Below are 24,511 nucleotides of genomic sequence, written 5' to 3' on the forward strand. Positions count from 1 at the left end.
TGGGTGGAGATCTAGCCCAGGGGCAGGGGGCAGGGAGGGGGAATCTAGGTGGTGAAGGCTCCTCCTTGGCGTTTGTTAGCATCTTTCTTCCACGTAACTTCAGGCCCACAGGCTAAGGCAAGAAAGAATTAAATCCTACACAAGCAACCACTCAACAGGAGAGAGGGAAGCCACAAGGGGTGGGCCGGCCTCCCTGGGCGGGCCATCCTTCCTGGGCTGCCTGCAGTCCATGTTGGAATCTTCTGGTCCAGGGAGGGTCTCCACCACCTTGGTCTTGTCTGGGCCAAGCCTGACCACACTGAGAGCCAAATCTGTGTTCTCAAACTCTGCAGATGCATACCTTGACACAAGCCCTGTGCAACTGGCGGTGTGAGCTGTCCAGAGATTGACTTCACTGAAGGAAAGGGGGCAGCCCCCATGGTGGCACTGGCAGAGTGGCTGAGTCAGTTAAGCGGATGCAGGTGGACTGCATTTAAACATGGTTGCTTCTAGAAGCTGCACGGAACAACCTTTCACAGTGTGCCAAGTGCAGTGCCTACCGCATGCTGTCATCAGCACCACTGCCCTCTGGACAGTGCTTTCACCCCACCTGCAGAACCAGCACCCACCTCCTCCACATATATGAGCTGAAAGTCAAGGACAGACTGTCTGGTGTCAGGCCTTGCATGAAGGTGCTTTTAGAAAGATGGCTGACTTTCACCACAACAGGACTAAACACATCCAGCATGTGGAAGAAGAACATTAAGAACCGCCAACCCCTGTACAGGGCACCATCCAGACTAACCTCACCCACCAGCACTCTGGCCATGGGGGAGCAGGCCACGGCCACTAGTTTGCCTCCAGAGATCTGAGTACAGTGGCTCGTGTAACCTGCCATCAGGGTTGTTTACATCTCAGACCCGGCCTAGAGTGCACATTAATCATCACGTATTTTCCTGCATATCTTTATGATTTCTCTCCTTGATGAAAAAGTGTTGAGCCTCAGAATCCACTTTGCAGGCTCTGTCTGTCCTGTTGGCATTTCATATTCAAGGCACTTTCCCTCCTTTGCCCTTGATTTACCAAATGTGACTGTGGCTGTCCAGTGCAGAAATGATGCTGGAGCCAGGTGCACCTGGGGGTAGGGTGGGGGGTGACTGGATGACAAACTCAGAGCGGAAGACACAGCGGGATCCATCTGTCTTTTCTGCACTCCATGTTTGGTACAGTCTGGACAACTACAGTCCTCTTGCAGTTGCATTAGGAGACAGAACACATCCTGCAGGACTGGGAGGGCACTTGTGAAGGCTTATGACGTGACTGTGCCCTGACACATCCTGAGCAGAGAGGAACAATAACATTGGAGGACAATCACTGCCTCCCGTGGGGGAATTGAGATCTCTTTGACCCAGAAGATAATGTAGTCTGACTTCTGGAGCCTGAAGCTTAGTGTCACATGTAATTAAATGTTACTGCTGTGTCTCGCCTTAGAAGACAGTTGCTGCATTCTCACAAGCATCAAGAGCAAGCACATTCATTCTCTGTTCTTCCCCACTTCTTGAACTTATTAGTACCTTGAAGATGAGGAGGCTTCCACTTCAGAAAGCCCTCTCACATGTGTGCATGCACATGTGTGTGATTGACTTGCATTTGTAGTATTTCTCTTGGCATCTCCACCTGGATACCTCTAGGTAGACAAATGCACAGCCTCTAACATCTGTTTGGAGAAAAGCAAGGGAATGCTTTGCCCAGAGGTGTCATACCCAAATCCTTACCAATTGAAATGGAAGAATTCAGTGAGACATACTGTTCACATGAGTGCCCAGGACTGAGGAAAAGATAGGCCACAAGGCATGCATGTGTGTGTGAGAGAGACAGACAGACAGAAGATAGAATGGGATCTCTAACATCAATGGTGCCTATCCTGGAAACCAGATTTATTTCTGAGCTTACACGCAAGCCAGAGCAAAGTAAACTTTTTAGTATGTGCAGCAAGCCTACTGTGAATGAGGGAATCCCTGGACAGGTTTGAAATCCCTGTCTTGGACCACCAGCAACTTGTTCTAGAGACCTCATGACTTTGAAGAAAGTTTGTTGTCCTGCTGCTCCCATTCCTTCTCAGCCTTGAAGCAATCAGTTTCAGAAGTGTTTCAAGAAAAGGAGATCTTGGTTTGTCTGGCTGTTACCACTGAAAAGTGTGTAGATTCCTGTTGTTCAATGTTACTACCTGCTGGAAAGAGGGAATGCCTATTTCTGTTATGATGGAGAGAAAAGAAGCTTCTAGACTGAATTAAATGAGGCTGCTGTGCTGTAGGAACCGTGGGTCTTAGAAGTAATGAAGGTGTGGCAGCAGGAGCTAATATTCTGTCTCTTTCATGGGAGTAGCTTTGTTTTGTGGGAGGAAAAAGAGGAAGAGGGGGAGGAGGAGAGTGCTGATGTTTGGGGAGAAAGTATCACAGCCTATTAGTCAGAAGCAATGAAATTGAGACAGCCTTGGGGACTCCTTTGCTTGGTCGTGTTTAGGCAGATCGTGTCCCTAGGTGTGGTGTGCTGAGCAGGACAGTACACAGTGAAATAATTGGGCTTGAGAAATCAAGTGAGCTTCGGCAGCCTCCTGTCCCCTCATGGGGAGTGGAGAAGGGAGACACCTCCACTTCTGCCAGCATGAAGGCTGCGTTGAATAAAACAGGAGGAAAATTCTCACTGAGTAGCTGGGCTGCCAGTAGATCTTGAATCATAACAGCCGTGGATTTGGAGGCGTCTCCTTGGAGCCTCTCCTGCCTTGACTCCCTGGGCATCTGGGTGGGTGGTGGCTGCAGCTGAAGGGGAGAATGCAGATCTGCTGTGCGAGGACCAGGACGGTGTCTGTGGAGACACGTGTTAATGCCTTCGTGTGTCTAGACTCAGGTTCTTTTAAAAAAAAAAAAAAAAAGGAAAGGCTCGTCTGTGGACTGGCAAAGATGAGGCTGGAATCAACAACAGTGTGAGCTGGCCCTTCCAGTGAACCAAGTGAGGGTGGACCCGGGTGGGGGTGGGTGACCTGGGTGGGGGTGGATGGCCCAGGTGAGGGTGGATGGCCCCTGGGAGGGTTGACCTGGGTGAGGGTGGATGACCCTGTTGAGAGTAGATGGCCAGGTGAGGGTGGATGGCCCTGGAGAGAGTGGACCTGGGTGAGGGAGGATGGTCCTGAGTGAGGGAGGGTGGACCCGAGTGAGAGTGGATGGCCTGGGTGAGGGTGGATGGCTCAGGTAAGAGTAGGCTCTGCCGTTCAACTGCAGTTACTGCACAGCTTCCAATTTACACACACACACACACACACGCGCACACACACACACACACTACTCCAAAAAGTCATGCTGTTGGAGTGATATATATATAATATATGCGCGCGCGCACACACACACACAGGTCTACATACACACTCCCTTTTTTTGGTGGGGGGTCAGACTTGGGGCTTGAACTCAGGGCCTGGCGCTGTCCCTGAGCTCTTTTGCTCAAGGCTATCACTTTGATCCAGAATGCCACTTAGGGTTTTTGACTGGTCTGTCAGAGATAAGAGTCTCATGGGGACTTTTGTATCTCAGCTGGCTTTGAACTACAACCCTCAGATCACAGCCTCCTGAGTAGCTAGGATTACCAGTGTGAACCACTGGTGTCTGGCTGACATTACTTTTTCAAACATCATTTAACACTCCAGTGCCAGGTGGTAGTATCCAGAACTAAATATCTCTTCTGATTCATATTTTGATTATAAATGGATACTCATCAACATCTTTTTATTTGGGGGATTATGCATGTACATTCTACAGCATCACTTTAGGGGGAGACTATGAGCATTCCTAACCAGAGTCCTCACCATTGGATCACCAGAGAGTCAATGTCATGAGCGCCCCCTAGGTGTAATGTAGAGACGCAACTCTTTCCTCCAGGGTCTCACTCTTTGTTAAAGTTCTGTAAAAGAAATGAAGGAACATCATAATAAACTCATCTTGCATTATTCCAAGTTTGCATTATTCTCAGTTTGGCTGAAAGGGAAGCACAGAAAGAGATACACAGGCAGAAACAGATAAATAGAAATGTTTGTAAGACAGGGATAAATTCCTCAGAAGTAACAGGTGGCTCTGTAGCTCAATAAGACGCCTTGCCTAACAGGGTCATGTGTAGATACTTAAGAAAACCTTGAGGTTTTAATTTCCATCAGTTTGTTTTCCTATCTGTTAATTTCTGCCAATTTACATATTGCTCTGTAAAGCATCTGCTAACCATTGTGTCTTCAGAGCCTGTCACCAGCTTCTGTGTCAATAAATGTTACACTGGTACCTGAGGCCTTCCCAGGAGTAGACAGAGCCTTTGTGGTCCGGGAACAGACACCACCCACAGAAACCCACATAGTCAGTGCCTGCCATATTCTGACACTAGTTGTTCTGGTTGTTTGGGGTGTACTAAACCCACAGAAAGAATGATTAATACTTTAAAATGTAACTTTAGATAACTTTGTTCTATAGCAAATACAGCAGATTGAGTTTGATGGATGTGTTTCATGCAGCAATTTCACCACCAAATCCATGGCAGGAATGCATTGGTCGCGGGGTTTGGATTTGCTTTACTACTCAGGCCCCAGACATCCTGTGCAGTGCGGATCAGGGTTCTGTGTTGTGCTGGGGCATCTGCCTTCACTGATGGTCTGTAAGCTGCAGGAGGTCAAATCAAGTGTCAGCTGCTGTGCTCTGCAAGTCCTACATGTGGCTATGGAGGAAGGACTCTAACAAACACATTTTGTGAAAACAATGACTAAAATGATAGAAATATCAAAATCCCAGTGTTTAGACCCAGGCACTCTCTGTTCCCTGAACACACATCGCCAGCACATTTGCAGAGAGAGATGGAGAAATTAACTTCCATTCCTTCTATGGAGAGACTCATAATGTGGTAATGTGATTAGGCATATACAAAAATTAGTGTTATCTGTCCTTCAACAAATACAACTTGAGTAGCTGTTTCTCTAGCTCAAAAGAATTTGAGTTGGGCAGTTGTGGAAACAGCCACCTATGAGCCTCGTATGTTATGGAAGATTGTCAGAGAGGTGATGTAGGAAAATTGTCAAGGACAGCTGCAGATCAGAAGCTGAGTGAGCTTGACTACCACTAGTACTTAAAAACTTTACTAAGCACACATTTAGCACTGTTTTAATCATTTCCCATCCAATATCTTATCTAGTCCTTTGAATAACCAGTCATAATATCACTTGTTTTCGTGCCTGTTTTTATATAGTGATTCACTCTGCAGCCCGGCTGGACTCAACCTCCTGAACCAAAATGATCATTCCTCACTTCCTTTTGGGTACAGTGACTGCAGACATGCATCATCACATCCAGCTTCCAGTAGACAAGGGTTACTTCCTTTAGCCACTTAGGAAACTGAAGGTTGGATGGGTTAAGTGCTTCACCTAAGGTCACACAAACAATAAAGTCAAGGTTCTAACTTGGATCCTGTGCTCTTGAGAAGAAAAATCAGGGAAGAGTTACTAGAGGAGGTAGTATTGAAACTGGGCCTTATAGAATATAGAATGCCCTGTTTTGAACTGGCTGTATGTTTGAGGCTGAATTCAACTGTTAGACTGAAAACAAGAATAACCAACTGCTGTGGTTTCCAAGCCCCTGGTGCAGAGGGACACTGGGAGCTCTGAGGCTGAATGACTTGCTAACTCATTGGCATTGGAGCTGATCTCCAAAGTCCTCTGTACCAGGCAATTGCCCCTTTGTGCCTGCTAGCTTGCCTGCAATCTGGTTTATCATGACCACTTCCCAGCATTCCTTCTTCCTGACACTGCTGCCTTGCATTGTGGAAATGGAGGCTTTCCAGCATGTCCATGTGTGGTGCCACTGAGCCCACACCTCGGGGGATGTGAATGGGGTTTGTGGAGATATACATGTGCCCTTCTTTTTCTCATATTCTGTTATCCTGTCCTCTGCTTCTTTCAATAAGCATGGACAATTGAGCAGAAAAGGTACAACTGGCAATTCCATGTGGTCTGTGGCCCAGCCTGCTAAGCCAAGGTGCTGGAATGCACCTTGTTCCCATGATGCTTCCTGGCCAGTTCCCTCCCACTTCCGCCTGGGAGGACATCCTGCTGAAGTGAGGTAGCAACAGCATCATGTATGTGCTGCAAATACAAAGTGTCGGTAGGCCTTCTCTTCCCAGATTCCTCACCAGCCAGCTGTGCTCTTAGATTTATGAACTGCTGCACAATCAGGTGGGGACTTGGGTTAATACTCATTAGAAAAGCATGTATCTTACTCTGGGGTCTCCCTGTTAATCCTCCTCTACCTCTTCAGATAGTAATCTAGATGTATTTACCTCAGTCTTTCCTTTGTTATCTCTCTTGATTTAAAATATGAAAGTAAACCTTTTCAGTAATGTCTGAGTCAGCAGATATTTTCATTGCTTTGGTGAAAGCTTTTTATAGACCAGCTAGATTACAGTAATTAGCCTATGCATTTCCTCATTAAAATGTCATTAGTGAAGGCTTTGTTCTTTTAAGATCTTCCAAATAAGGTTTATTGCATTGCATTCTATCATTAGCAGTTTACTGGGAGCCAGATGTCTGACTTGGGCAGGGAGAAGCCAGGATCACTGAGGACCGTGGAAGGAAGTGGCCGCAGAGCGCAGATCCATGTGGCCTGGCTATGAGAACTAAGGTCACAGGCACCTACCAAATCTAGATGTTTTTTGTGAAAATAAACTCTTTCCTGCCCTAAATTGTGTGCTGGGCTTTTCTTGATAGGATTGGGGTGGGGGCGGGGGGAGACCTAAAAAGAATAAGAAAGAAGAACTTTATTTGTCTTCCAGTCACACAAAATAAAGTGTTGCAGAGGGGTGAGAACACAGGCTTTAATTCAGACTGCTGTGGGCCATCCAAGCCTCACTGCAGCCCATCTGAACCTGGCTGCCCACAGGTTGTGTGGCTTGAGCTCCGATGCATCCTCAGTGTGCCAGGGCAGCATGGACATGCCATGCAGCTGACATACTGCCTGGAAGGAAGTGCAGTTACATGACACATGCACTTCTTGGACTAGATGATCTGCTAGTATATTACTTTTTAGAATAAAAATAAGTACTGTGTATTTGCATAAGTATTCTTTTTTAATGTTCTTGTTAAATATCTTTGACTTACGACATCCTAATATGAAGCAAGGCAGGAGGAACTCAGCCAGCCTAGACTACACAGCCTAGACCTATCTCTGAAATAGTAAATAAGTAAATAGATAAATAGAAAAATTGTAACAGGAAGGAAAGGAGGGGGGAAGAAAGAAAACTTGTAACACGAGATCTGAGAGTATAGTAGAAAGACAGAGTGCTTACCTAGTACGTACATAGAACTGAAATCAGTCCCCAGCAGTGAGAGAAGGAAAGGAATCGTCAGGTGACCTGGGCATGCTGAGTCTTGCCTTTGCCCCCCACTCTCCAGGAAGCCATGACACAGGGTTGCTGGAGCCCAGAAGTTTGCAGACAGCCTGGACAACGTAGTAAGACGTTGTCTCTTATAGAAAAGGAAGAAATCCTAAAAAAAAAAAAAAAAAGTAATTCAAAATAAATAAAATATTGAAGGAATGGTAATGAAAGGATTTTAGTTAATATGAAGTCCGTTACATTCCCTGTCATCTTCACGTTATTTTTGCTGTGCCAGTGGCCAGCAGCTCAAAGGCCCACATTAGAAATGCACATTGATGACGCATTTTCTTGATTACAGTGGAGAAAGTTCAGAACACAGGGCAGTCTTTAAGCAATGCAGTATCCACAGGGTTGCTGGGCTTTTTGTTCTCAGCATTGGAGAATGCCAAGGATGTTGAGAGCAACATGCTGTTGAGGTAGGTACAAGAGGAGTGAGGTGATGGTACAGAGCCCGGGAGAGGGTTCCTGGAAATGCCATTTGCTATGAGGAGCTAGTTATTTCCGCCTGAGAAACAATAGAAAATTAGTTTACTTTAGATCAACATTTGTGTTGTGGGGTTTATAGGAGAACCAACAACATAGGAAAAGAGGGAACCGAAAGTCACAGTAGGGTACAAGAACCGGCTCATGTGTACTCAGTCCCACACCTCAGCTTTGTAGGCATTTGTGGGGACCTTGCCCCATGCTGCTTCATGGAGGATAAAGGGCAGTCCTCATGCGTCACCCCCCTCCCCCCCACACACACCTGCCCTGTGCACACAGGGCACATGCACCCTCCCAATGCAGTCTTCTTCCCCATAACACAACACTTGCTCAGTGCTTTTCCAATGCCTTCTTTCTCAAATGGAAGCGGTTTCCTATCACGATTAGCATCTGTTTATAGAATAGTCCGTATTTTCGTAATTAGATCCTGCCTAGAAACGCAGAAGCTGCTATGTAAAAAGATAATGAATCTTTATTGCACAGTTGAAATCAGATTTGTGTAAAAGGCACTTTGAAAACAGTAATAAGCAGAGACATGTATTAAATCACCCAGATAAGGCACCCACTTTCTATTTTCTATTTATAAATGGAAATTATGACTACCCAGTAGATTCCATATGACATTTCCTATTACTAGCATAGGGGTTTAACTGTGGCCATAGGAGTTATCTAAATTCAAAAGCCTTGCTAGATCTGTGGCTCTATTGAACACTTCTGTAAGGGGCTGACGCAGGGAGGAGAGGGTCCTTTGTCTTTTTCCTTTGTCTGTGTGTTCTAGGAAAGACGCCATCTGAAATGACAAGATAAGATGCAATCGGAAAGCCCAGCATCCACTTCCCTCGCCCTGTAACATTTTAAGAACCTTTCAGTGGTCTCCTTGAGAGCCAAGCTCATGTCCTTCACAGCTCGTCCCTGTCTCTGACCATTGTGCCCCCGCTTTTGTGGCAAACTCAGGATTTATTCCCAAGCTAAGCCCTTCTTGTGGGGTTTATCTCTTCACCTCCTTGACGAGACTCAGAAGCTGGGAGGAGGGTGAGGGAGAGATGGGGAAGCAGGGAGAGAGAATGTCGGATGAACTGGCAGGGATGGGTATTAGAGCCGCTGGGGCCCTTGGAGAATATCATGTGTCTTTTGTGTGTTTCATTCTCAGAGCGTTATGGAAGAGGGCAGTCTCCTTGGGACCGTGTGTGGGATCGATTTCCTCTCAGGCATGCCGGACTGCGTTAACATTACTAACAGGAGAAAACCTTATGTGCTTCCCCTTATAAACACATATCAAAAGTGTGTCTATTTAAATCTTTCTCTTTGTCTCTCTTCTACCCTCCCAGCACCCACTCCATCCACCAGCCTACTTTTCACAACATGAAAGGGGAGAGCTTGTTATTAAGACAGCATTAAAAGGAACAATTTGAGTAGACCTTGGGAGACCGGGTATGGCCTCAGGAACAGTTCAGACCTTGAGGGAAGGCCTCCAGCAAGCACTGCCCTAGCCTGGCTGTGGTAATGGGTGGAGCTCATTACAGGCTGGTTCTGTGGTTGGCAGGGAATGGGTTGGTGCTGAGTTTGGTGACAAGAAATACTAACATCTTTGACCCTTTGCCCATGTCCTGGCCTTGCTGCTCTGTGCTTTCTCTACTGTGGGGGAAGAAAGTAGTGGTCAGGCTGCCTGAACTTGCACAGCTCCACCCAGGAACACACAGTAGGGGTGCCTCTGTGGGAATTCCTTCTTTCCCCACTGTCCAGGAGCAGACAGGTTTGGAGGAACTCTGGAGCTGATGTTTGTATCTCCATGATACCTAATGGGGCACTAGAGCATGAGGCCCTGTGGTGTGGATGTGTTTCTAATCCTGCCAGTTAAATTCCTAAAAAAATTTAAAAATAAAAATAAAATTGGGGCTGGGGATATGGCCTAGTGGCAAGAGTGCTTGCCTCGTATACATGAGGCCCTGGGTTCAATTCCCCAGCACCACATATACAGAAAATGGCCAGAAGTGGCACTGTGGCTCAAGTGGCAGAGTGCTAGCCTTGAGCAAAAAAGAAGCCAGGGACAGTGCTCAGGCCCTGAGTCCAAGCCCAGGACTGGCATGCATAAATAAATAAATGAATGAATGAATGAATGAATGAATAAATAAATAAATAAATAAATAAATTTAGAGAACTCCAGCATTGGTTTTGTGTTTTTCTCCTTTTTTGGTAGTCAGAAAGGCATTAGAATTTTGGAATAAAAAAATCTTGCCTATAATCCTAGCTACTCAGGAGGCTGAGATCTGAGGATCTCGGTTCAAAGCCAGCCCACACAGGAAAATCCATGAGACTCTTTATCTCCAACTACCCCCCCCCCCAGAGAACTGGACGTGACCCTGTGGCTCAAAGCAGTAGAGTACTTGCCTTGATTGATAAGGCTCAGAGATAGCTCCCAGGCCCTGAGTTCACCCCATGACTAACAATAAAAATAAGAATAAAAAGGAAAACAGAGCCTGGTACTGATGGCTCACACCTGTAATCCTAGCTACTAAGGAAGCTGAGAGCTAAGGATCATGGTTTGACTCCTAGCCTGGGCAGAAAAGTCTGTGTGGCTCTTATCACTAATTCAACAGAAAAAACAAAACCCAGAAATGGAGCTATGGCTCAAGTGGTAGAGCCCTAGCCTTGAGCAAAAAGCTAAGGGACAGCACCCAGGCCCCAAGTTCAAGCCCCTCAGTACTCACATGAGAGAGAACATGCAATACTTAGTTTCTCTCTTTCTTATCATATATCCTATTTAAGAAAAAAATAAATAAAACTTTTGGGACTTGTAGCACTGCAACATACAAAATTTCCACTCCGTTGAAAGTACCTTTAAGTCATATTTATTTTCATAAAGCATTCTTGTATATCTTTCTCTTTCTCAATTTCAACTGCAAATCTGTCTCAAGCATGGGACTCTGTACTACCCTCCATGTGTGCAAGTAGATAAAGGAAATGAAACAAAGAATAACTCGATTAAAGTCAAATGATAAAATAATTGATTATATACTAATTGATACATAGTAACCTTGAACAGTTCTAATGTGTGAAAATCAAATTGTGTTCTTTAGGAAGATACTGTTCATTAGTGCTGGTTATCAGATGCTGTCTGAGTGAGTTCTTCGGAGATATTCTTACAATGTGAAATCATTCCCTTTGGATGGTTACTTTCCTAAATAGATGCTAGGAAGAGGATGCCTGGTAAGGGGGAAGTAAGGTGGGGTTGAGTTAAGAGTTCTAGGTTTGTCTATCCTTCTGGAATGGTCTTAGAAAGTACCCCAGCTTTCCCAGCTCTTTTGGAATGGTGACTCACACCATATCATAAAAAGCAAGTGCCAGATTATAAAAGTTCCTGGGGTGTGCTGGTACTGGGTGGCCCATAAATACCTCTGTTCATTCATTCTATAAGGTAGCTGCTCCATTTCCACACAGGAATTGAAGCTGATTATGTATTTCAAGGGTATTTGGGATAACAAATTAGATTTTTCAGACAAAATACTACATTTTGCTTTTCTTCCCTTTTGCCTTAAAACAGAAGGCAACTTGTTTTGAGCTCTGTGCTCCAAACTAGTGGCTTAATTAAGCGAGTTTATTGACAGTCACAGAGGCTGTGGTTAGAAACTTGTGGGCCTCATGTGACATTAAGTGTCTCTGAGCAAAGATGGAAAGTCAGATTCTCCTAACCCTGTGCCTTCCTTTCCTTCCCTGCCCAGCTCATTCTTGTACTGCAGCCTTTCTTTTATAATCTGTTAATTAAATCATTTCACTCCATTTTATATAATTTTTAATTTAGCATTCATTTTCAACTTGGCTTTTGGCTTCATTTGCTGATAATGAACAGTGTTGCATACAACACATGTTCTGTGGGGCACTAAGTCGCACGACTACAGATGCCAAGAATTTTTTTCCAGTATGTCAGGCACATTAAAATTAGAGGCAGCATCTCCCTCACCCTTTCCATTACCAAGTGTGCACCCTGTTTGAATAATACATACTCCCTGGCAGTCAGCAGTCAGCTAATGTGTAAAAATTATGTGTGGCATGTCACTAGTACCTTTTTGAAATTTATGGTTTTCCCAGACCAGTCTCCCAAAGGCCTTTGGTACTGTCACCAGTTCCTTGATTCCGCCTTTTGCCTGATACATCTGAGCATTAGTGGAGGCTCCCTGAAATCGCCCTCCTGTGCTCATCACTTCCATGTGTTGGTTATGGAGGAAGGAAGCTCTCATGCAATTTCAGATGGCATTTTTGCCTCCTTTTAGAATTGTCTGAATTCTGTTAGCTTTAGGAGAGATCCAAAAGTCCCCCACACTTTCCATTCCAGAGCTATAGACACTTGTAAGGGATGATTTCTCTTGTTGGACCATTCTGCCTAGAAGTGTGGACTGCCCCTGTGAGAGCGCAGTGCTGCTCACACTGAGGTTCACACTGAGGTAGACCAGGATTTAGCTGGGTGAAGAGATGGGTAGGAGGGACAGCCACATGGATTATTCCTATGATTATAGAGAACACACAGGCTTATGTGGAAACTGAAGGCCAGACTTGAGGTGAGCAAGACTGACTCACAAGGCCAGAGAAGGCCAGATGGGGAGCAGATTTTATTTCAAGGGCGAGCTGGAGGGTCTTACCCAGGGACTGACTCTGTGGTCCATTTGTACTTTGATGCGCATCCCTCTGGAAGATGTGGCAGAGGCTGTGGAAGCCAGTTAGGAGCAGCAGTAATACGGGGCAGAGTGACCACTGGTTGGAATTGGTGTTAGCTAGAGATAGTGGGAAGTGGGTTGAATTACAATCTCTTTGTGGGGAAATTGGCAGGATTTGGGAAACAAAAGCAACAAGGATAAGGTGCTGCCTGGCCTTCTGGCTTGAGCAGCTCTGTGGACAGTGGTAATTTTTCACATTGAAGGTGATGGAATACTTGTTGTACCCGTCTGTGATGGCTGTCTGGCATCAAGGCCAGAGGTCACAGCTCATAAAGCAGAGGGCATTACCCTTCTTTTGCACAGGTATCTTCTGCTCCTCTTGAGAATACAGATTGGCTTATAGATTTCCCCTACTCTCTCTGTGATTGTCATTTGCTAAGAGCTAACATAGCAACTCACAAGGTGGCCCACTGAAAACTTGTCACATTGAAAAATAATTTCCAGCCAGCTCTCTTAATCTAGCCCCATTTGGCTTTGTTCAGTACTTCTGTCTTGGAATGCTAGTCCTGTTGTGTGCTAGAAAGATTTCTTTAGGATTGTCTAATCATATTGCTTTTTTTTTTTTTTTTTTTTTTTTTTGGCCAGTCCTGGGCCTTGGACTCAGGGCCTGAGCACTGTCCCTGGCTTCTTCCCGCTCAAGGCTAGCACTCTGCCACTTGAGCCACAGCGCCGCTTCTGGCCGTTTTCTGTATATGTGGTGCTGGGGAATTGAACCTAGGGCCTCGTGTATCCGAGGCAGGCACTCTTGCCACTAGGCTATATCCCCAGCCCCATATTGCATTTTAATTGTTGTATTCCTGAATATTGCAACTGTTCAGTCCTCCCCAAACCTCAGATTATGATGCACTTTTTCCAGTGATAACTTACATATATTTCATTTTACATTTAGTCTGGGACATTGTTGGGGCAATATTGTGAAGAAAAAAGTTCAGAATAGCCTACCATCAGAGACAGTTTGAGTGTAGCCTGACGTCACAGAAGGTTGAGGGTAGCCTGGCATCACAGAAGGTTGAGCATGGCCTGGCGTCACAGAAGGTTGAGGGTAGCCTGGCGTCTCAGAAGGTTGAGCATGGCTTGGCATCACGGAAGGTTGAGGGTAGCCTGGCGTCACGGAAAGTTGAACATAGCCTTGTGTCATAGCCAACTACTTAAGGTTGGTTTCATGTTAAACTCAGAAACCTAGCATGCCCTCCTGACCCACCCACATTCCCCCTTTTCCCCCACCTCACTGGGTACCCAACTTCCATCAACCTATCAGCCCCCAGTTTGCATTGCCCATGAACTTCTAAAGGTCATGGAATTCTGCTTTGCACAGGAGTAGACAGAAAGTAACATGTGAACAACATTCAGCCAGTGGCTAATGAGAGTTAATTCTTTAAGGTGTATTCCCCCCAAATATTTTCCTGGTGTTGAAAGTATTCCCTAATTCTAAGTCTTCAAATATATTTCTGTGAATCATCTTTGATTTCTTCCTTTAATATTTATTTCATCTATTTTTGGCCCATTCTTATTCTTGGTTATTACCAATATTTGGACTAATTGTTATTCTGTACTGTTATTTGACATACTTCAGCTTTTATAAATGAGGTAAGATGCAAGTGTGTCATCTCCATACTTAGAATAAAGCCTCAGAGACATCAAGTGAAGGAGAGTATTGTTGTGCAACCTCTGTCTTCTCATCATTCAAAGATTTCCCCCTCCTTATCTCTGCTTCCCACATGGCCTAGCATCTTCCCTATGAAGTGACTTTCTGCATAGAGAAAGAAGAAATGTAGAGCCTGGTTAGACAGAGCAGCTGAAGAGAAGGAACATGAAGGTACTAACACTGCTACCTTTGGCCAAGTGCCTTATCCCATTCTTCCCTAGCTCATCCCAGCTATCTTTTCTTGACCTCAGGTACTGGAAAAGTAAAAAGAAGACAACAAAAAATACACATTTACTAGACTCCCTTGCAGCTAGGATTCTGGGTATGAAATTGATGTCATTGCTGAAGTTAATAGATGGAAATGAAGTAGAGGACATGGTGCTTGTCTGTCCCAGCAGCTTAATGCTAAATATGATTCTTGTGCAGAGGAGTTTTGGTGCTCAGCTTCCCAGGGACAGCTGGATTACATGTTTACACAATGTAGTAGTACAGTATAGTGAGATGCTTAGACCCAGTGGAAACCCTGACACTATGTATGCTTTACTGACATTCAGAGTTTATAAATTAGGCCCAGTAAGAGATGAAAAATAACTTAGAGTATTTTTTCCCAGTCCTGTGGCTTGAGCTCAGGGTCTAGGTGCTGTCTCTGAGCCTCTTTGTGCTCAAAGCTTGTGCTCTAACACTTGAACCACAGCACCACTTCTAGCTTTTTCTGAATAGTTTATTGGAGATAAGAATCTCATGGACTTTCCTGCCTGGACTGTCTTTGAACCACAATCCTTGGGTCTCAGCCTCCTGAGTAGCTGGGATTACAGGTGTGAGCCACCAGTGCCTGGCTAACTTACAGTATTTTTGTGTGTCTTTTGCAACTTTTGTATGTGCTTTTCTTCTTTATTTGGTCAAAAACATTCACCTTTTCACTTCTAGAAACCCAGGTGGTTAGTGTCTTGAACTTTGTGAGGAAGCGCTCTTCACATGACCAGTGCAGCACTGTGATATTCCCTCTCACCTCCTAAACATACTCAGAGCACTCACATTAGCTGTAGTTAAGCAACAAAGTATCTAGCATGTGGTGTAGTTTGTTGAAAACTACAGTAAAGATAGAAGGCAGAGGGCTTGTATGGATATACTTCCACACAACCGTGAATCAAAAACTCAAACTTCCATGTGTCAGGGACTCATCTGCTCACACTTCAGTCTCCTCAGGGGTCCTGGTTCCATGTATTATTTTACCTGTCAAAATTTGCTCTGGTAGTTTCTGTTTGTTTCTTCTTATCTGCATACTAATTGATGCAGATACACTGGAGCACCATTTTTCCTTTTGAAGTGCCACACTCAGAATAACAGGAAGGTTTCTGGAAGGACTCTTCAAGATGGCCTGTGGTCTACACACCTGCACACCACTGTGATCTTCACCTGTGAGAAACAGGCAAGGTCCTACTGGGTATAGCTCCTGCCTCCTCTGCCCATTCTACGGGGTTGGGGGGGGATGGAGCAGGGCAGGGCAAGGCAGGCACAGTCCTGGGGCGGGGGGGGGGGGGTGCTGCATCAATGCTGACTTAGTGCTTTGGAGCAGGTGTCTTATAGCGCACTGTGGCAGGAGGGAGGTGTGTGTGGAATGATTGGTCCCACCTGTGGGGAAAGAAAAGATTGCTGGAGCCCAGGATAACCTGAGTGTGAGTTGTCTGACTTGCCAGGCACAATGACATTACTGAGGGTGTGTACTCTAGGGTCCCTGCCCTCAGGGTGCATGGGTCCACCACTGAGGCAGCTTTTTCATTTCCTGTGTTCAGTTCATTATGTTAATTTTCCACCAAATCCCAGCCCCACCTCTATCAATTACTTTTGTCTCAACCTTCTAATTACAACATTATATGACCATTCAGACTAGTACTAATTAAATCATTACTTAATTCACAGAGAGCGTGGTAATGCTAATGCTTCTTGTCAGCTGAAATTGCAACATGGCAGCACTTCCTGCATCCTCTAGAGATGGGGACACAGGTCAAGACTTGAGCTGAGGTCTGATGGTTTGCTCACCGCCATGGAGACCCTGCTCTTTCTGAAATGGAAAAATGGTGAGAGGCCCGGCCGTAGGTGCCTGTGCTTCCTCCCTGTCATCTAGAATCACCATCTCAACTTTCCCATGGAAAATGCCTCAATATGTTAAAAAAAAAAATAGTATTAGGCATTGAAGTACTGTTTTCTACCATATTTTCTTGTCATTTGGTTCTTCTTATGACATTATTTTTTAACAGAGTGAAACGGTAGCTTGTCTCCTTTTCTCATTTTTAAAACAGGTTTGTTTTCCGCTCAATTAGACTTGTGATCCCAGTAACACAAAGTTGTATTTTTCTCCTTCTGGAGAGAGACATACCGGATGACGGGAAATTGTCAACAGTAATTACACCAAATGATGGAATGAAAACCAATGGAACACATCTCTCACCCTGCTAGTGATACATTTATATTTAAGGCACAATGAGCATCAGGCACATCTATGACAAGGTGAAATCGACAAGTGGCCCTCTGCCATGATTTCAATTTTAATTGCGAGCAAACTAATTAGCCAGAACAACATGTTGTGTAATTCACAGAACTGTCTTTGCTGTGTCCCCCAGTACAGTGAAAGGTGTGGTATGGAGACGTTCTCCTACAAGAGCCAGCAAAACCTCAAGTGTTTACAGATTCCATGTGCTGACATCACAGAGAAAAAGTCTCTGCTCACCCATGGGCACAACTCCCAGGTAGTTTAACTTCGTTTAGAATTTGAATTGAACCAAGAAGGACCAACAGTTTTGTTTCCCATGAACAAATTGTAAATTGATTCAAAAGGAATAGGGGTATAAGAAGGAGTAATAGATGGTGAATTGTGTACTGACCCATCCCAGCGTAATCCCTTTGCATAATTAATTTATACAGATCAAAAGGTTTTAGAAAAATGTGTCACATCAAAATGTCCACCATTTTCTTATGTGTAACTGAGTTTTATGTCTCTGATCTTTGTATGTCTAAGACTTGCTCTGCATTCTGTAGGACAAAAACAGATAACCAGAGGTCATGTCTGTGGTGCCCTGGCTGGCCAGCCTTTTCTGTAAATGGAAGATACGGGTGTTTCTGGCTTCCTGGGCCTTTCTGAATGGTGGCATGATGGCACCCAACAGCTGTAGACATGGTGTGAATAGTATCAACAGTGCTCACTAGAACTTTATGAACGCAGAAATTTGATTTGGTGTAGCTTTGATTTGTCACTGTACATTAGTCTTGGTTTCTTCAACCATTTAACACATACAAAGCATTCACAGTTCATGGCTGCCCAATGGCAAGGCTTGGTGTTGGCCTAGTCACAATATCCAACCCTGTGCTTCTGCCTTCTGATAGCAGGCAGAGGCATGGGTTATTTCTTGGATCAGACAGATGCTGAGCAGGAGGGCTTCTCAGAGGTGAACAGAGTGCCAGCCCTCCCAGCAGAAGCGTGCAGTCCTGTAGGGAAGGGCTTCAAGACAGGACAGAGACGTACAATACAGGAAGTTAAATGGTAACTGTCACTGTGACAAAGCCCACTGCTGGCTGCTTTACAAAGTGATGGAGATTGTGGCAGCTGAAGGAGAGCCCCTCTGCTAGAACCTGACCTGGCTAGGTAGGGGTGCTTGGAAACAGTAGGGAGCGGCTGACTGGCAGGCCATGCATCCTGAGAGAGGGGCCTGACTGTGGTGGGCCTGGAGACAGTGAGTGTCCTCATTGCTCTGGCCACTGGTTTCTCTCCCTCCACCTGTCCTTCCTATACCCATCTTTTTGTGACCATCTCAATCACAGAATTTTGCAGTTGATAACCTCCTAGATTCTCCCATTAACTCTGGCTTTTAAAAAAGAATACATCCTCATCTGTCTGTTGTTGTACTTTATATTTTGTGTATTCCAAAGGAGATTTCAGACATAAGGGTACTTTCTTTTCACTACATAAGCATATGTGTTCCTAACTAGAATTTTATATTAGAGTATAGCTTTTATTTCTTTGGCTAGACACTCGTGTCCAATTTAATGTAACTATATTAAATGCACATTCTCTGAGAATTAACAAAACTTACTTTTATGTAAGCTAATATCTGCAAAGTTATCAGCATCCCAGAAATTCTTCCTCCAGTGTCTCCTCTTCCCAGCCCAACCTCAAAGGAAACACCATTCCTATTTGCTCTGCTGTAGATTAGATTTGCCTATTTTAGAACTTTCTAGAAATGGGATTGTGTAGAACCTATCACTTGGCTTTTGCTGTTCATATCTCATGTTTGGTCATTACTTGCCCAGAGTATTCTTAGAAAGAGAAGGAGTTCGATGTAGTTATTTCCCCAGGGTCTTCTTGAGTGCTATTCTCCAATGTTCTATGAAAGAAAACATCAAAACCCAAATTTTCTCAATTTTATCCATGTGTTTGTATATATAGTCTTTAGTTGCTGCAGTATCCTGTGGATAAGGGTTTTTCTTAATAACATTTCTTAAATGTTTGTGTTGAGCCAGCATTTTCCGTATTTCATTTGCTTTCACTGAAGTCTTTGCAAGAGGTATTACCTATTTCACAAAGAAGACTGAGCACAGAAGCGAAGGAGTTGGGGGCATTTGTTCTGACTTTGTCTCTTGGCACTTTAGGTATCAGTAGGGAAGTGGAGTTGATGGCAGAGGTGGGAAGGAAGGGGCTCCGAGAGAGTGTGAGGGAGCTGTCCTGAAACATTCTTTTCTCAGCAAGAAATTACTAGGATGTAGACACAGATGTGTTCAGTGACGGCATGAACATCTTTGTTTGTTTGTTTGTTTTTTGCCAGTCCTGGGCCTTGAACTCAGGGCCTGAGTACTGTCCCTGGCTTATTTTTGCTCAAGGCTAGCACTCTGCCACTTGAGCCACAGTGCCATTTCTGGTCATTTTCTATCTATGTGGTGCTGGGGAATTGAACCCAGGGCTTCAGGTATATGAGGCAAGCACTCTTGCCACTAGGCTATATTCCCAGCCCCGGCATGAACATTTTTAGGGAGGAGTCTGGAAAAATGTATAAACTTGCAGGAGCAACTTTAACATTTATGTGTATAATGTGGGCAATCCTTTTTTGTAGTCTAGCACAAAATGTTAGAGTTAGAGACTACAAGGTGAGCGATCTCCCTCAGTGGAATTTACACTCTGAGTATCCTACTGAACTCCTGTTCTGCTGCTTGTAAGCGACCCTAGAGCTTGGGGTCTCCAGGTGCCTTGGGCAGGAGCACTGGCTCTTATATAGTGCCAGGAGGGAGAGCTGGCTCTTGCCCCTCAGGTTGAGAAAGTACCTGCTTATCCATTTGCAAGCAAGCTCATAAAATACTAGACTACTGTTGGCTCTATCTTATAGTAATAATTTTTTGCCTGAAGATTGACATTACCATTGTAGTTCATGACTAATGTGTCATCTTTATTTACTAGGTGACACATGGAAAATTAAGCAACACTTATATATTGTCATTTAAGACAGTTTTTGTAATGATTTAGTTCATGCTCTTGTACTTGTTCGGTATTTTGCACCAGGTTGGTCCTCCTTAGAAATTATATGTTCCCTTTCATTAGTTTGCAATCTTAAAAGCTTCCCTGTACCAACAACTGATGTGCTAAAGCTTGGACTTCTTTTAAGTTTGGTATGTAGTGATGCAAATGGAGGGAAAAAATCACAAAGATGTTTCAGCATCTTGATCCACCTTCATTTTTGTCAGAACCATTTTTAAAATTTAGTAAATTTCAAAAATCCTAGACTCATGTGACTTTGCAGCTGCAAGTTTCCCGAAGAGTTTATGTAAAAGCATCCTTTGTAGTCTTCCACTCTCTTTCATAGTGTCCTTCATGAGTAGTTGTCTTGCCTAGAGAACTGAATTTATCCCTTGTCCCAGGAGCATTCTCATGCAAAGGCTCAGGGACGGTCCTGAAGAACCCTATGAAATCTAAGAGGCAGCAGCCACATGACCTCCGATTTGCCAGTGGTTACAGAGATATCCACATCAGGATGTCCTTGGTCACTTACTCCTTAATAGTGCTTCTGGTAGTACACAAGCAACTTCTCTGCCATACACGGTATCAATTGAAGGAAGGTTAGGATACTTAAAATTGTTTGACTAATAAAAGTGATTGTATTAGGAACTCTTTCTGCTCTGTTCCCTCTCTCAAGCTATTACCAGCATAAGATGGCCATGTTGATGTAATTTCTTTTCTCAATTTGGTTCAAGACTTGTATAGCTCCCAGTGGTAGATTCTGCAGTTGTATTGCATGATTAAAGTGTCCATCAAAACCTTACAGTTGGTAAACAGTATTAAAAATCCGTCTCCAGTTTCTGTGAAGTGTACAGAGAGCTATGGATATGGGAAGAAATGGAAATATTTTAATTAACTCAAGTCAGACTAATCAGAGCAAAGCAACACGGTTATTCAATTGAACATGTAAATGTCTGCTCATCCGTGACATGGCTGAGCATTTGTGTCATCTATTAAAAGCGATTCTGTGGCTTGTATGATTATAAGGCATTGTTCACCAGGGGGCTGAGTCCTGGAGAGGCTTCCCCGCCCCTTTCAGAAATCAGATGAGATAGATTCCATTTCCTTCTGCTGTACTCTGAGACTTGTGAATAAACCTCCCTCTTCCAAGAAGAAATTCAAGATTGGATGACTTGGTTCAGTCTCCTGCTACCAGACTGTTGCTAGAAAGGGATTTTATTTTTACTTCTTTACACTAATAATTAGTGCTTACTATGTATCCAAGGAGTCTTCAAAACATGCATTATGCAATACATCATTTAGCTTTTGCCACAATGTCAGGGCTTGACCCCTTACATACTGGAGATGTGGAAGTGCAGCATGGCCCACTGCTGGAAGTCAGAGCTGGACTGAGGTCACAAACCCCAGAAGCTCTATTGCGTGGAAGCATGTTTAAACGGTACTGAGGGCAATAGACATGTGATACCAGGGTGAAGTTCCTGGAATGAGTGGATGCTCTGTGTAGCCTTTATAGTGAGTACAGCTAAAAGGTTGGTGGGTGAATGTGATATCCTGGGGTGTTTTCATCACTGCTAAAATATCTGAAAAAGTCTTAAGAAACTCCATTTTTCATGAATTAGTTATATTCTTATCTTCAGGCTGGTGGCTGACTGAGAAGCCCTTTAACACATTTCATTCGGACTCCAGTGTATTTGAAAGTGAAATCACTGATGACTTTCATGAAAATAGGAATGATACATGTATAACATTAGGTTCCCACATGCCGGGCTAGATTTACCTCCCCCGGTGTGGGGATGCTAAGCTCACTCCCTTATCAGTGCTCCCCTTTTCACCCTCTTCCCTGGGCACCCGACCCGCGGGCGGCCAAGGTGGAGAGAAGGGACACGGGCAAGCCTAAAGTGCACATGGCCGAATGAGATCCCCTTTTCCTCCCTCCTTACCCACCAAGAAAGCCAGGTGCAGACAGATCTCGGAGACGCTTTGGAGAGCAATCTGATTTAATCAGGAGAGGCTCACAGTAATATAGTAGTGATGACAAGGATTGAGCAGGAGCTGGCAATAGGCTGGCGAGCTTGTCCATCCAAGAGCAGCTCCCAAGGACCTCCCTCATGGGCTAACGTCACTTCCTATAGTACCACCCTCTAGGTAAAGCCCGTGAAAAAGGGAGCACACATGCTCGCTGGCGCAAGGTGGGGGATGGTCTCAAAGCTATCCCTTCTGGTTCCGGACCCAGGAAGAGATAGGTGTGGCTCACTTCCACACTGCCCCAGGGCTGGGGGAAGGGCGGCGTCTTGGGAGCGCTCTCATCACCCTTCCCCCCTTAAGGCCAAGATGAATCCCCAACACCCACGTACTTAATAAAAACACCCTATTGAAGCATAATGTCAGTGTCATTAGAGCATGTATATGAAGTGTGTGATTCAGTGGGCTTTCAGTAAACGTGCAGAGCTGTATGCCTGGTCCATGAGCAGAAACCAACGTCAGTCCACTGATGTAGGGCCCTCGCACCCTCGCGCGTCCTCTCCCATCCCGCGGGTGGCGAAGCTGGGGCGTGCCCTAGCTTGAGAAGCTATGGAAGGGGTGTAGTCGCGAATAACACCCACCCAGTCCCCTTAAGTTTAAATAACGGACTCAGAATACCAGGTGCATCGGGGATCCGTCAGGTGGAAAATCCGAGGTTTTATTCCAGGGTGGGGTTTATATAGCAGTAATGGCGGCAGGAAGGGGAGGGATTTGGAATGGCTCGCTAGGCATGGCGATAGGCCGATATGAGCTGTCCATCCAAGAGTGGTATCATAGGACCTACCCCATGGGCTAACGTCACATCCCACAGGACTACCCCCTGGGTTCCGCCCGTCACCATCTTGGCATACATGTGGTCTGAGGCGGGAGGCATGGCTGGTTAGAGCCGCCTTTCCAGTTCTGGACCAGGGAAAAAGGCAGGCGGGGCTAGCGGGCAGGCGGCCCCTCCAGGACCGCCTCTTAACGCTGCAGGCAGTGCCCCACACACCGAGGCCACTGGTCCCCCACTCTATCCCTGCTCTCCCCCTCCCACATGGAAACCATGTTTTGTATTAGCTTTCTAACACATCAGTGCTTACAGGGCCCCCTTACATTGTGTTTTCATTTTCGTTATGTTCAACGTATTCTTAAATTTTTCATGTGATTTTTTTTTTCCTCTAAGCCATTGGATACTTAGAATTCTGTTGGGTTGTTTGAGATAATTGTTAATTTCTTGCTACTGGTTTCTAATTAATTTAGAGTAACAGAAAATAGACTTTAGCTTGGAAAGTGGCTTAGTGGTAGAGTGCTTGCCTAGCATGCATAAAGCCCTGAGTTCGAATCCTCAGTACCACACAAACAGAAAAGGCCAGAAGTGGCGTTGTGGCTCAAGTAGTAGTGTGAGCAAAAAGAAGCTCAGGGACAGTGCCCACGCCCTGGGTTTAAGTCCCAAGACTGGCACACACATAAAAATGTTAAGGCTCAGGAAACAGACTAAATGATAGCAGACTGTTGAAATTTATCGATGCTTGCTTGAGTGTAATGGTGCCATATTGAGTTGCAAAGAATGTGCTCTGACTCCTTACGAGGGAGAGCTCTGGGTACTTCAGGTCCCTCTGCTTGAGAGTACTGGGCACTTCTCCATTTGCTCTCGGACATCTCATCCCTTACTTAGAGTGGAATATTGAATCTCCAAGGAACTGTTGTCCCTGTAGTTCTGCTAAGTTTTGCCCATGTGTTTAGAGGGTCTGTATTAATAGGGGTGTGTGTGTGTGTGTGTGTGTGTGTGTGTGTGTGTGTGTGTATGTGTGTGTGTGATTATAACCTTCCAGTTTGACCTCTTTGTCATTGCAAGTGTTCTGTTTTAATAGCACAGTTTTAGGTGGAAATCTGTTTTGTCTGACAGTGCACTTACCCAACTATGTTTTGTCTGTTGCTTGCATATTTCCCAATCATATTTTTCAACTTCTTTCTGTGTTTCAATCTAACATGTGTCTCTTGTCCATAACATGTATTTGGGGCTTTAAAAAATCCAATCTAATGTTCTTTTCTTTTGAGATTTTTATGATAAACTATTATTACATATTACTCGTACTATGATTGGGTATGTTTTCATTTTTTTAATTTGCCTCATTTTTGTTGTAGTTTTTATCTTCCTTTACAGATTTTTTTTCTTTAACTGGATTTTTCAGTGTGCCATTTTAGTTCTTTTGTTGGCTTTCACTGGATTTTTGATTGCTATCTGTGTGGTACCCAAAGGGTTCCTACTGTGCAACAAATCTCACTACAGTCTAACTTAATGCTAACTTAATTCTAGTCATATGCATGAACTTTGCTCCCTTTCATTCTGGTGTTTTCATTGACATGGACATCTACATATCGTAAGTCCAACAGCACTGTGTTACAATTGCTGCTGTAATGTGAGCTATGTATTTTAAAGGTGTCAGCCTATACTGCATCTCTTACTCCGCTTCTTTTTCCACTTAGGTATGTCCTCCTGTCCTATTCTTTTCCCCTGATGCTGTCATTGCATATGTATGGTTTCATTTTATATGCTCTGCATCACAGTTTTATAATTACTCTTCAGGCAGTTGTCTTTTAAAGTAAGATAAAGAAGAAAAAAACAAAAGTATATTATCTCTTGCAATTAATTCCATATCACCTTTACCACCACCTTATGTGATTCATGTGGATTTGAGTTACTGTCCATTTTCATTGTCTTTTTCCATCCCAGTAAACTTG

The 24,511-nt window shown here is 44.5% G+C and overlaps 1 protein-coding gene and 1 long non-coding RNA gene across 4 annotated transcripts in view; both read left to right on the plus strand.

Annotated features, from left to right (window-relative positions):
• The window catches only part of Auts2 (activator of transcription and developmental regulator AUTS2), an 830,583-nt gene that overhangs the window by 468,347 nt on the left and 337,725 nt on the right, over positions 1-24,511 (plus strand). The window lies entirely within an intron of this gene.
• On the plus strand, positions 194-2,917 carry LOC125338486. Its single transcript, XR_007208325.1, has 2 exons — positions 194-1,844; positions 2,220-2,917. It is a non-coding gene; the product is annotated as an uncharacterized LOC125338486 (long non-coding RNA).

This window comes from Perognathus longimembris, chromosome 1 (assembly GCF_023159225.1).
Source record: "Perognathus longimembris pacificus isolate PPM17 chromosome 1, ASM2315922v1, whole genome shotgun sequence".
Lineage (NCBI taxonomy): Eukaryota > Metazoa > Chordata > Mammalia > Rodentia > Heteromyidae > Perognathus > Perognathus longimembris.